Source organism: Notamacropus eugenii, chromosome 7, assembly GCF_028372415.1.
Source record: "Notamacropus eugenii isolate mMacEug1 chromosome 7, mMacEug1.pri_v2, whole genome shotgun sequence".
Lineage (NCBI taxonomy): Eukaryota > Metazoa > Chordata > Mammalia > Diprotodontia > Macropodidae > Notamacropus > Notamacropus eugenii.
Genome location: NC_092878.1, coordinates 120,251,508 through 120,264,491, shown reverse-complemented (window position 1 = coordinate 120,264,491; position 12,984 = coordinate 120,251,508). Strand labels below are relative to the sequence as shown.

The 12,984-nt window shown below is 39.1% G+C and overlaps 1 protein-coding gene across 2 annotated transcripts in view; it reads right to left on the bottom strand.

Moving 5' to 3' along the window:
* The window catches only part of ELOVL6 (ELOVL fatty acid elongase 6), a 154,709-nt gene that overhangs the window by 87,700 nt on the left and 54,025 nt on the right, over window positions 1-12,984 (bottom strand). Inside the window, exon 1 of one of the 2 annotated variants that reach the window (XM_072623376.1) lies at window positions 5,349-5,636. The exons of the other annotated variant lie outside the window; for it this stretch is intronic. The gene's annotated coding sequence lies outside the window, so the exon portion shown is untranslated. Of the gene's footprint in view, window positions 1-5,348; window positions 5,637-12,984 lie in introns of those variants that run through there. 2 annotated transcript variants of the gene reach the window in all.

Here is a 12,984-nt window from a genome sequence, read left to right as displayed (position 1 = left end):
TCTCTAGGAGTTGAAAACATAGGAAAGGGAAACTGATTGGAATTGACAGGGACTGGAAAGACATATAAAAGAATGTAAATGTGAAAGTATTTAACATCACATTCAGGTCAAGGGCAAGAGCATATTAGTATATTTTAGTGGTAGGGGACAAGGTAGTTAGATCATTGATTCATTCTGAAGGTAATTAAATGCTGATATTTCATGTTACTGACACTGATGTAATGTGGGGAAGGGCTATTCATTTCTGGGTCCACAGTGAGAAGGTATTCCTTGAATTCATCTATGATGTATCAGCCAAGCTGGAATGACTTTAAACCTCATTCCTGTGGTCAGAATCATCCAGTGTCAGGCCACTGCATTGGCAAGGGTAATGCCCATGGAGTAGGATAGGATAAGATTCTCTATGATATAAACAGAATGAAAAGATGAAGCAATATCAATATCTTTTCATCTTGCTTAGTCTAGCCTAACTCCATGGCTTCCAAATGGACACACGCCAAAGAAAACAAGGTTACAAGAATAGGTTAGATTATAACAATGATCTCTCAGTGTGTCATATATCTTGGCATTTTTATATGTGAACGGCATCCAAAACACCCAAAATCAGAAGGTGGTTTAAAGGTTCCATATACTGCACTCTGAAAAAGGATAAGATTTTAGTCTGAGTTTATTAGAAAGAGAAGGGCGAGGGGGAGGTAATGCTGTCTCTCCTCATCCACCCCTCCTGGCTTCCTTAAAAAAGCCATTCCTGGTCACCCCTACTCTTAGTATCTTCCCTTGGGAATACCTCCAATTTCTCCTGGATACATTTTGTTTGTATATATTTGTTTCTATGTCATCTCCCTTGTCAGATGGTGAGATCCTTGAGGGCAGGCACAGCTTGATTTTTTGTTGTTGAATCTCCTAGGACTCAGCACAATGCCTAGCTGGTAGGAGGTACTTAATGGATGCTTAGTGACTTGACAAACACTAAAAAAACATGGTAAGTAATGCCAACAGGTATGTTTATGACTCTTTATGACCTACTGATTCTGCAACTGATTTAAACAATTCAAACACAATTATGCCATGATGTCTTTCTAATGAGTATTTCTGACTTCCCCAGTGAGTGCAAGGTCACATAAAATAATCTGACTTTTAGACGCTCAGGCTATTCATTCCATCTAGGAAACCACATTCTATGAGACTAAGGCATGCCATGCCTGCTACAGCACTGAGATTTGATGTCTGGTGTTCTGCTGGGGTAAACAACCTTAGAAGACTACTATCCCAATGTGCTATAGGCAGCTAGGTGGCACAGTGGATAGAGAAGTAGGACTGGAGCCAGGAAGACCTAAGTTCAAATCTGGCTTCAAGCACTTACTAGGTGTGTGACTCTGGGCAAGCCACTTAATCCTGCTTGCCTCAGTTTCTTTGTGTGTAAAATGAGCTGGAGAAGGAAATAGCAAACCACTACAGTATCTTTGAAGAAAACCCCAAATGGGATGACAAAGAGTCAGACGTGACTGAAATGACTAAGCAAAAATAAAATTAAATAAAATCCAATGTCTTTAGCTGCTATCTTGTTTCCACTCAGCAGAATCATCTTGTGAATCAATCCGAGAAGTACAAATCTCAAGAAAGAACGGTCTAATGGCTACTCAGCCTGACAATCGTACTCCACATAGATTAGATTCAGGGTCACACAGTTAGTAGCAACATTTATACTACCCAGTACCAATCCCTCCATGTGTTCAGCCAAGTACTTTATTACTTGAAAGTAATATTAGAAACAGGTTCATTCATTTCAGTAATATAGGAGAAAGAAGGTCAGATATGGAGTCACAGTACTTGGGTTCTAGCTTTTCTCATTATTATATGACTGTGAAATGGAATACTGATTTTTAATTTTATTTTGTTAGCATTTAATCAAGCTAGATTTAATAATCCATCTGGCTCTTCCTCACTTTTGCAAGTTTACTTAAGTTACCTAAGGTCACTTGGGTCTAGATTTTATTCTTGAGACTCATATCTCCACCCTGGTCTTTTGATGTGACTTCCATCATAATAACTTCACCCCTCACCTACATTCCTAAGAAACAAGCTTAGCTAAAGATCAAGATAATTCAGTGGAAGCTGTTGTATAGCCACGCCCAAATTTGTGGAATCAAAGGTTTTATTTATGGTTAGTTGTAATGGTTCAGTTTTATCCCACTCTTCTTGACCCCATTTGGGATCAGGAGTAGTTTACCACTTCCTTCTCAAGCTTGTTTCACAGATGAGGAAACTGAGGCAAACAGGGTTAAGTGACTTGCCCAGGGTCACATAGAATTTGAACTCAGAAAAATGAGTCTTCCTGACCCTGGCCTGGCACTCTTTCCTATACTGTACCATCTAGCCTCCCTGTTTATGGTTTATGGAGTTTTTGAAGGGGAGGTTCAAATAATGTACTTTTTAGCCAATGAGAAGAAGGCACACTTACGTTACTTAAGGATTTGTTCTGTCATCCTGTTAATCACCATAAAAGAACCTGCCCTCCATCACTTGGGGTCTTTGACTACTGAGGGGTCATTAACCCCATTTACTGGGAACTGTTAGTCTAGCTAATAAGCTGATTACACTGGAATCTTTGCTGACTCAGTCTACTTTTTATTTCCATCATGACAATGACCTTGCGTGATTCACTAAACTTTTTTGGTTTATAGATAAGTTTTCTTATTTACAAAATTTGGGGAATTTTAAGTATAATATATATTAAGAGGGATATTTGATTTAACTTGAGTCATTATATGCATAAATTTATTCTTAAAAAAGATATCTGGCCTGTAGGAAGCTAGTATGAAAAATGGTATGGGAAATTTGCTTTATTTGACACGAGATTATACTCTAAAGAAGCAAAATTGTGAGTCACCCAAGGGCAAATGGAGTTTTGTAGTGTACTTAAATAGGTGACAGATTACTACCAATGGGAAACTGTATGTAAGATGTACTGCCAAAGAGATGACTGGAAAAGATAGAAACGATAGCCTATTATATAATGATAACAGGTCAGTAGACAGACAGCCCATGTACTGAGTTGACCTGACTGTAATTAAAAGTCTTGGAGGAAAGTGCCTACCATGTTACATGGACTACCTGGAGAGATTGTGGGGGTTGATACAGATCAGACTCCTATGAGGAAGTATGGATAAGTTTCTACCTGCACCATTGGAGGAAAGGCCTCCAACAGTGAGATTACAGATCCACTGAGGAATCAAAATACAAATCAAAAAAGAAGCTGAATAGAAATGATCCCTGTTTTCAACCAATCTAAAAGATCAACTTAATATTTAAATATCTGAATAAAAAGAATAATACTGGAATATGGAGAAAGGTTGACCTGTGTGGCCCTGGGTGCTCATAATACAGGTCTCTAATTTCTCAACTAAGTCACTCATGAAATGTGGTTAAAAGGACTAACTAATTAGTCAGTCAATCAGTCAGTACCTCAGCAAACATTTATTTAATGCCTGTTAGGGAACAGGCACAGTGTTAAGCCCAAAGAATACAAAAAGAAACCATCTTGATTTATGGGTGTTGGGGGTGTAAGCTCAGTTTCACGTGGACAGTCTCGGGCAGGTAAAAGTGAGGACTTCTAAATCTCAGAGTTCTCAGGAGGCCCCCCAGGGAACAGCTGGGAATTGAGGCGTGAGACCCGGGCTATCTCGTGCATTTCCACCTCTTCTCTGTGGGAAACTTGCTGGGGAGAGCATCCCACCCTTGAGATTAGCCCATCTGGATGGGCTCCAGTCATTACTGGACATTACTTTCTTCTCATTCTTTTTATACACAAATGTTCTCTTATTTGCTGTTCATTGTTAGTCTTTTTTGCTGGTTTGTCATCCATCTTCTCTTACTCTCTAAGACTGGCTATTTCTCAAGGCATTACCCTCTTAGGATGTAGTCAGTCACTCTCTCTTAGAGATCTCATCAGTTTTCTTCAGTTCCATGACCATTTCTTCCATCTAAATCTCTCTCCTCTGAGCTCTACTCTCAGCCTTCCATCAGAAGCTCAGACTGAGCCACATCCAAAGCAGGATTTAGCATCTCTACCCTTAAATGTATTTCACTCCTCTAAATTTGCTTATTTCTATCCAAGGCACTGGCCTTTACTTCTTTACATTTAATTACTCATCAGGTGTGGTCAATTTTCTTTCTTAAAATCCCAGCTCAGGTGAGGCCCCTAAGCCAAGCCTCCCCCCTCCCTTATCTATTTACAAAGTTTTATCTCCTACAGTAAAAGGTATTCTCTCCTTGAGGTTAGGGACTGTTTAGGTTTTGTCTACACTGTGGCTGCTTACTGTTTGTTGAACTGAATTAAATCAAATTTGATTGTTGTGTCAGATCCAGCTCTAGTCTTGGGACTAGGTTTGCTAGGGACCCTTTACAGCCCTTGGTAGACGCAGCAACTTCACCATAAAGTAACACGGTGTGTATCATTATGTACACACTTGCACTCTGGCATTGCCAAGCTGACATTACTATAGATGCTGAAGCTTCTCTGTAATTAAAAAGTCTCAATGTTAACAAGCATTGTAAACTCCAAAATGGGGAAAAGCCATATACATTATTATCATTATTGTAAGTTGTGTTCGTATTATTAACATTTCGTAAACATTATAATGCTGGAGTAAATCAAGTATGTTGTTGAGTCTGGTTCCCTTTGCATCCTAATAGGTAATTAGGTGGCTTTAAAAAGAGACCTTAAATTTTCTCCCACTACAAAGAGGTCTCCACAAAACCCTAGCTGCCTTTCTGTGAGATCTTTGTAGCATTTTATCAGACAGCAGCACATTGTTTTGCAACTCTTTTTTTTAGAGCTGTTATTATGACTTTCCCAGTGTGATAATGTCACCAGACTGACCTTCTTAACCATTGGTCTTATCTGCACTTCATCTGTCACCTCTGACTTTTTGTACTTGCTTCAGGGGTGGGGAATCTGAGGTCACGAGGCCACAGGTGGCCCTCTAGGTTCTCAAGTGGGGCTCTTTTTGGATTTAGTCCAAAGGCCACACTTGAGGACCTAGAGGGCCACCTATGGCCTCAAGGCCACAGGTTCCCCACCTTTGGCCTAGCCCCTTCACCTCCACCTTTAGAATCCCTAGTTTGCCTTTAGAACCTAAGCTCCAGAGGCATGTTCTAGTCCAACCCTTTCCTGTTTGTTCCCTCGGTTGCCTCAGCTTCCTCAGCTTCTTCAGCTTCCTCCCCATCACCAAAAGATTTTTCTTCTGAATAAAACTTAGGTTTTTCGATGTTGTCTCCTCAGGCTAGAATGTAAACTCCTGTATGTTCGGCCTTGAGGCCGATGGGCTACCCGAGTCTTACCTTACCTGGCGCAGGTCTTTGGCGGCCAAACCAGATAAACGTATTGAGAGAAGAGACTTTCCAGAGTCGAACAAGGGTTAGGCTTTATTCAGGGTCTTGGTTACATGTGCAGGGTGAATTCTTCCTCAGGAGAGAGGAATCCTCCTCCTCCCAAGGAGGCAAAGATCGTACAGCAAGAGAGTGGGAGTGGGAGAGGGGAGGGACCTTCTGCCCTCTAAGGGCCCCTCAGCACGAAGAGCGTCTTCAAGCTTTCCTGACCCTACTTAAGGTCTCCCGCCGCATAGTTTGCACCTGAATACTGTGCCTGCTCTCAGCCTTTAGTTAGTCAACAACAGGTGTGCTCACTTACTCTCTTTTTCTCTCTCCCCTCTCAGCTGCCATGGTAACAATGACGATGTCTCTGCTGATAATTCTCAGATACACATACGAATCTCTCTCCTAAACTCCAGAGAAGAATCTCTAACTGTCTACTGGACAGACAACTCATACTGGATATCTTGTAGACACCTGAAGCTCACTGTTTAAAATGCATTATCTCTCCTCTCTCCCTGACCCCAGGTAACCCTCTTTCTAATTTCCTCTTACTGTTGAAGGTACACCCCTCTCAATCACCCAGGTTTGCAACCTAGTTATCCTTAACTCCTCAGTCTATGCTCATCCAATATGCTAAGGCCTGTAGATTTTACCTTTGTGACATCTCTTGTGTATTCCTCCTTCTTTCCTCTGATACTGCCACTACCTTTGTACACCTCACACTTGGATGACTGCAATAGCCTGCTGGTTGGCTCTCTGCCTACTCTAGCTCATTGTCCACTCAGCTGTCAAAGTGATCTTCCTCATGTGGAGGTCTGACCATGTCACCCTCCTGACTCAATAAGCTCCAGTGGGTTCCTATCACCTTCAGGATGTAAATGTTAGATCATCTGGCAATCAAAGCCCTTCACAAGCTGGACCTCTCCTACCCTTCTTATTTCCCACTGCATACTTTGAGATCCAGTGATACTGCCTTCCCGAATGGTTGTCGTTTAGTTACTCAGTTGCGTCCTACCCTTTGTGACTTCATTTGGGGTTTTCTTCTCAAAGATATTGGAGTGGTTTGCCATTTCCTTCTCCAATGAATTAAGGCAAACAGAGGTTAAGTTACTTTTCCAAGGTCACATAGCTAGTATGTGTCTGAGGTTAGATTTGAACACAAGTCTTCCTGCTCCAGGCCTAGAGCTCTATCCACTAAGCCATCTAACTGCTCCCTGCTGTTACTACAAAAAAAAAAATACACTATTTCCAGAAATACCTGCTCTGTTTTCCTTCCTCATCTCTTGTCTCCTGGCTTCCTACAAGTCCTAGCTAAAATCTCACCTTCTAGAAGAAGCCTTTTTGCATCCCCCTTAATCCAAGTGCTTTCCTTCCATTGTATAACTTGAAGTTATTCCATTTGTATCTTGTTTGTACAGTTGTTTTCATGTTATCTCTCTCATTAGACTGTCTTTTGCCTTTCTTTGTATTTGCAGCACTTAGAAAAGTCCCTGGCATATAGTAGGTGCTTAACAGATGCTTACTGACTGGAGTCAGCAAGGAAAGAAAATTCTAGGAGTTTGGCAGTGAAGCAGAGAAGATTTTGAGAATTTTAGAAAGATTCAGTCAAAAGGAAAAATGAAAGGGAAGGGATGATTCTTGATGTAAGACAGGATGTCCTGGAGATCAGAGATATCCAATCAACACCTTGGGGTTGGCCTTGTTCTGGGGATCATAGAATCATAGCCCTAAAGCCAGAAGGGCCCTCTGAGGCCAGCTAATCTCATCTTTACAGATGAGGAAGCTGAGGACTAGGGAGATAACCTTGCCTAAGGTCATAAAAGCTATAACATCACAGGTAGGAATTAAGCCAGTTCTTATGAATCCATAGCATTCTTTGTACTATACTATGGGAAGAGATAAACAACTGATTATCTGATACAAAAAGCACTCAAAGATTTTCAGATGTGAAGTGTCTCTTGCTACTACAGCCCAAGGCAAACTAAGATGGAAGACTGGACAGTGTTGCACTTGTTATGAAGAACCAAGTTCTGATCTTATCTCAGATACTTTCTAGCTATGTGACCCCAGGGCAAGCCACTTAAACTTTTTGGGTCTCAGTTTCCTCATTTTTATAATTAGGGAGTAGCCCTCTGAAGAGTCTTCCAATTTTAAATATATGATCCTATGATGATCACCTGATTTTTTTTTTTTTGGGAAACAAAAATTCAGCGCATTTGATTCAATTTGAAGCCATTTGATATTTTGGGAACATGACTATTTATAGATAAACATTCACAAGTTACCTGACCTGAAGTACATTTTTTGCCCTGGTATGACAATAGTTGACCTCCTTATCTAATGCAATATGTGATTGCAAGCCATAGCCTTCAACCACACATCTCCTTTGTATCTTTCACATGAACTATTTCAAAGCAAGTCACACCCAGAAGTCTAGAGCAGCTGAAGTCCTGAAAAGGATGGAAAAATCTCAATATTATTATCAGTCATGTGGGCCCTTGTGACCTAGGTGGATGAGTACAATGCATTCAGCTGGCCTTGCAAATGTTGTACCTCTCTTTTAATTATCAAACAATTTGTTCTTTGGTTCTTTAAGTCACGCTCTCTAACAAAGCTGCTCTGAGGAATCCCAAAGCCTATGAAGAAAATTTCTGAAAAAAATCCTGAACTGAAGTCCTGGCTTGGCTGGTTAGGTATAGTGGAAAAGTAATCTATCAAATGTTACCCTAAAAATGACCTACATTGGAGAGTACAGTTAGGGTTTGACTCTCCCTTCAGCATTCTTCCCCCTGTAATAATTTCTTTGGTTTTACTAACACAGTTCAAATTCCTCTCTACACCTTTCTTGAACTTGCAGCCCTCATAGGCTCTAGTGACTGGAAAGTAACATCAGAGGGTGGGCAATTCTCTGGGGATAACCTCTGAACCTAGACATACTCTCTTCCTGGCTCATACTCAAAGTCAAGAGGCATAGTAAATAAAGTCTTAGATTTAGAGTCAGGCAAGAATTCATCTTCTGGCACTTAGTAGTTGAGTGACCCTGAAAAAGTCATTGACCTCTTGGTACAATAGGGATAGCAGCCAAGGGGTGCCACTGTGCACAGAGTACTGGGCCTAGACTCTGGAAGTTTCATCTTCCTAAGTTCAAATCTGACCTCAGACATTTACTAGCTATGTGACCCTGGGCAAGCCCTGTTTGCCTCAGTTTTCTCACCTCTAAAATGAGCTGGAGAAGCAAATAGCAAACCACTCCAGAATCTTTGCCAAAAAAATATCATATGTGGTTACAAAGAGTCAGAAACAACCGAACAACAAAAAATAGGGACAATAAAAGCACCTGATGCAAACATTAGGTGTGACTATTATTATTAATTATTGCAACTAAATTCAAATTAGTTTGAATTCAAACTACATATTTTCATTGGGCTGGAACCAATGATCATATTTTACATAATTATAACTTTGAATGTTGAAATTTGAAAACATGCAATCACATTGGAGGTTTCATTATTTGCACTAATCAGGATTTAGCTGTATTCTCTTTTTCTTCTTATGATTACTAATTATCAATTATTGTTGTTATTTCCTACATAGTATGATTTGCCAGAGGTAACACTACACCTTCTACTACGTTTGAGAATCGCGGTTGCCTACAAACCCTGACAAGTTATGTAAGGTGACTTCAGTGGTGGAAGCAGCTCTATAGCTGAATGATCACTCATCTTTCTTTCATTGATTCACAGCAAGAGAAGGTATGGCTTTTCAGACAAAGGCCAAACAGTCATATTCCATTATTAATTCTTCTCTAGTTTTTTTTTCTCACATCAACAGAAATCAAACACAAGGGGAAGATAGGAGTTTGAAAAATGATTTTCATTAAGTATCTTCCTCAGAATGAATATATTTAAAGCAAAATGTTGAGTCTCAACTGCAGGAAACCTATTATAATCCCCTCAACTACAGGAAATCTATCATAATCCCCTCGACTGCTAGGGCCTTCCCCTTGGAGATGACTTGCCATCTACTCAGTATCTTGTATATACATATCTAGTTAATTACATTGTCTCATCCCATCAGAATGTCCTTATTGATAGGGGCCACATTTCTGCCTGTCTTTATTATGTGCCCATAATAAACACTCAAGACGTACATGAACAGATATGACTGATGTTACAATTTCAGAAAAGGCACAATTTTTTTGGCATAGTCACATATTTAGAATGAAAGTGAGATGTGAAACTATGTAGAGAATATAGAAAATATGGAAAGCATTTTTATTTTTTAGGTGTGACCAAAACCTTTGGGGGAATATTTACAGCCTAGAATGGAAGGTAGCCTTTGAAAGAAATAAAGGTTTTTTAAAAACATCCTGTTTCTTTTGCATGAAATCTATCAGTTTCTTTCTGAGGGCATAGTGGAAACATACACCAAGGTGATATTAAAGTTTTGAATTTAAAAATAATTCCCTCAACACTAGAGACATTTTTACATCACACTAAGCAAAGAGCTTGGTACTCTTGTCATCAGTCCTCATAAAACCAAATGTGAATGTATTAGAAATTCTTGGTAAGTATTGGTCTTTACATTCTATCAACTGAGGTATAGACAAGAGAAATGTACTGCAATGTACTGTACCCCTGTTTTGGGGTCCAAGTGGCAGAAACTGTATAATGCTGTGTGACCAAGGCAAAGCAGTCACATTCCATTTCTAATTCTCCTCTATTTCAGTAGGCAGCAAAAAAACAAACATGGGAAAGAAGTATGAGGTTTGAAAAATGATTTTCATGTGTTATTTCCTAAATATATGTATACAGATATGAACCCCTCTTATTCTCACAACACTAACAGGTAGATGAGATTATCATTCCCATTTTACAGATGAGGAAAATGAGACAGAGATTAAATATTCAACGGTAAAATGTTGCAGTTATGGGGCGATCACAACTCCGTAAAAAAAATGTAAAGAAAATTATTTAAAAGCTCACGATGAAGTTGTCCAGTTACATAAAGAGTGATAGGTACTGCTTAGGTTCCTTGTAGACTTCCCATGTATGATATACCAAGGTATCATGTGTGGGACTGAAGCAAGATTACTGTCAACCTAACAATGCTACTAGGGATACTTTCCTTACATGGAAACCACATAATGCTGAGAATAAAGGGAAAGTTATGGGACAGACCTCCATTGCAATAATGCCTGAGGACATGGGCAAGAGTCACACAGGACAGGTTGGCATGGATAGGGTATGATCTACACTGCTGGGAGAGTACTCACAGAAAATGGATCACAGCTCCACTGGGGCATCAGAATATCTAGTATCAATTAATCAAGAATCATTTGTTATTATTTATCATTATTACTTACTATGTACCAGGCATTGTGCAAGGCACTGAGGAGACAAATACAAGAAACAGAGATTTGTATAGAATAAATAAATATGAATATATATATGTACAAATATATACAAAGTAGTTAAGTAGAAGATAATCTTAACTAGGTAAAGCTAGTTCTCATTTCAGTCAACACACTTACTATGTTATGTGCCAGGCACTATATATATATGTATATATATATGCTAAGTAACTATGAATCCCTGTCCTCCAGGAGATTCAGTTCTAATATGGAGATAAAAATAACTATATGACAGGGGTGGCCAAGGAAGGGAGTAGAGGGAGTCTCCCTCTACTTTTCTCCTGCCCATTCCCTACCCTTCAATTCTTTTTCTGTTCCATTCTTCACATTGTAATTGATATTAAAGTGAGTTCTGCAGGCAAAAGATGAGCTCCAAACAAGGGAATGGGAAGGAAGGGAATGGTTAAAAAAAAATTTCAGAAGACATGAGCTGTTGCCAATCTTTTATTACTAATTTTATAACTAAGGCAATCTAATTACTGTTTTAAATACTAACTGGTAGGTTACATGCATAAGTAGGAACGAAAGGCAGCTGAAAGGCTCTGGTTTTGCCCCTTCGAAAGTATCAGGAGACCTTTTGATAAAAATATGTGGGGAGAATAAAATCCTGAATGATTGTACATTCTACGCTAGTTCCCCATACTGGCTTCAAGATGTTGCTGGTCCCTTTAAAGCTCAAGTCCCTCCCCACATATATGGCTCATGTTTTCCATGTCATGATCTTTCTTTTAAGTTGATAATGATTATCAATCAGCCTGCCTAGGTTTCACTATACCATTCTTAAAAAAAAACCAACCCAAAACACCAACATAACCACAGAGAAAAGAAAAATCAACAACTGTCTAAAAGTAAAAATAAAGGATCCATATTTGCAACAGAAGTCAAATAATTTCAAACATCACATCAAAAGTGGGTATTTTGAGAACTGATATATGAGTTTAGCAGAGAAAAGATGGAATAACATCTATGTTAGCAAATTAGATGTGGTATTTGCCCTGGATTATGTGTATCTGTAAATGGCTTGGGCAGTATGCATGCACTGTGAGTCTGTGACAAACAGAATTGTCAACCAATAGATCACAGTTCTGTCATAATGGATTTTTAATACTTCCTGATTTGAGGAGAAAGTACAATAAAATCATCTCAATGCCTCTGTTAGTCATTCATATTTCATTATTCATGACAGCAGATCAACTTTTAATGGAAAAGAAATCGAAAAATGGCATCTATATCTTTATTTCACAAGTAATTAGCTAGGATAATGAGTGTTCCTTCCTATCAGGAGGATTAATTGTTCTTTTGCAGATAGCGCTGTATTGTGGAATGCTAATTTCATTATAAAAAATTGAGTAGTTTGCCTGTTCATCAACTTTTGAAAAGCCAATTGTATTCTGGTAATGAGAGTCATCTAATATTCTTGCTTAAGTAGTATTAGTAGTACTAAGGAGGCTGCTGAAGATTTAACAGAATAAAAAACACCCTGAGTCAATGTGAAGGCATAGAGCTTTTAAGTAGTAAAAAAAGGCTTGACAACTTGTGTGTGTGTGTGTGCATGCGTACTTGTCTTCTGTATTAGCATGTAATCTATTTGCAAGTAAAGACTTTCATTTGTTATTTTTATATCTCTGACACCAGGCAGATGAAAGGGGCTTAATAAATTCCTGTTCAATGATTAATATTATTTCCCCCATCCTCATGGCAGTCATCTGCTGAACTCCACAATATTTGCTCACTTTACCTAATGACCTACCCACCTGGCTCACAATCTGCAACTTCAGTACTAATGATGATAGTGTTTCTAACACACTGGAATTGATTTCTCTATGTTCTCAACTCCATTAATGTCTATACTAGGCTAGCTCCTTGAAATTTCCCCATCTTCCAAGATTTGGGGACTTCCCAATTTGGGCATTTCCAAGACTTCCCTTTCTCAGCACAATTTTGCACCTTCCCTACTCCAATCCACACCTTTCTTGGTCTTCTTTGTCAACTCAGATCCCCTAACTCCTCATTGGTGACTCTGGTACCTACATTTTGGCTTCACTTGCCTCTATATTACTCTCTTGGGCTAAACCCTGTATCTAAAAAACAAAACCAAAAACAAACACAACCTACTAGAAAGAGTAATTTCTCCTTACTGCTTTCATTACTTCATAAATCCATACCTTCCAACTATGAAATTCCACGATTCTGTC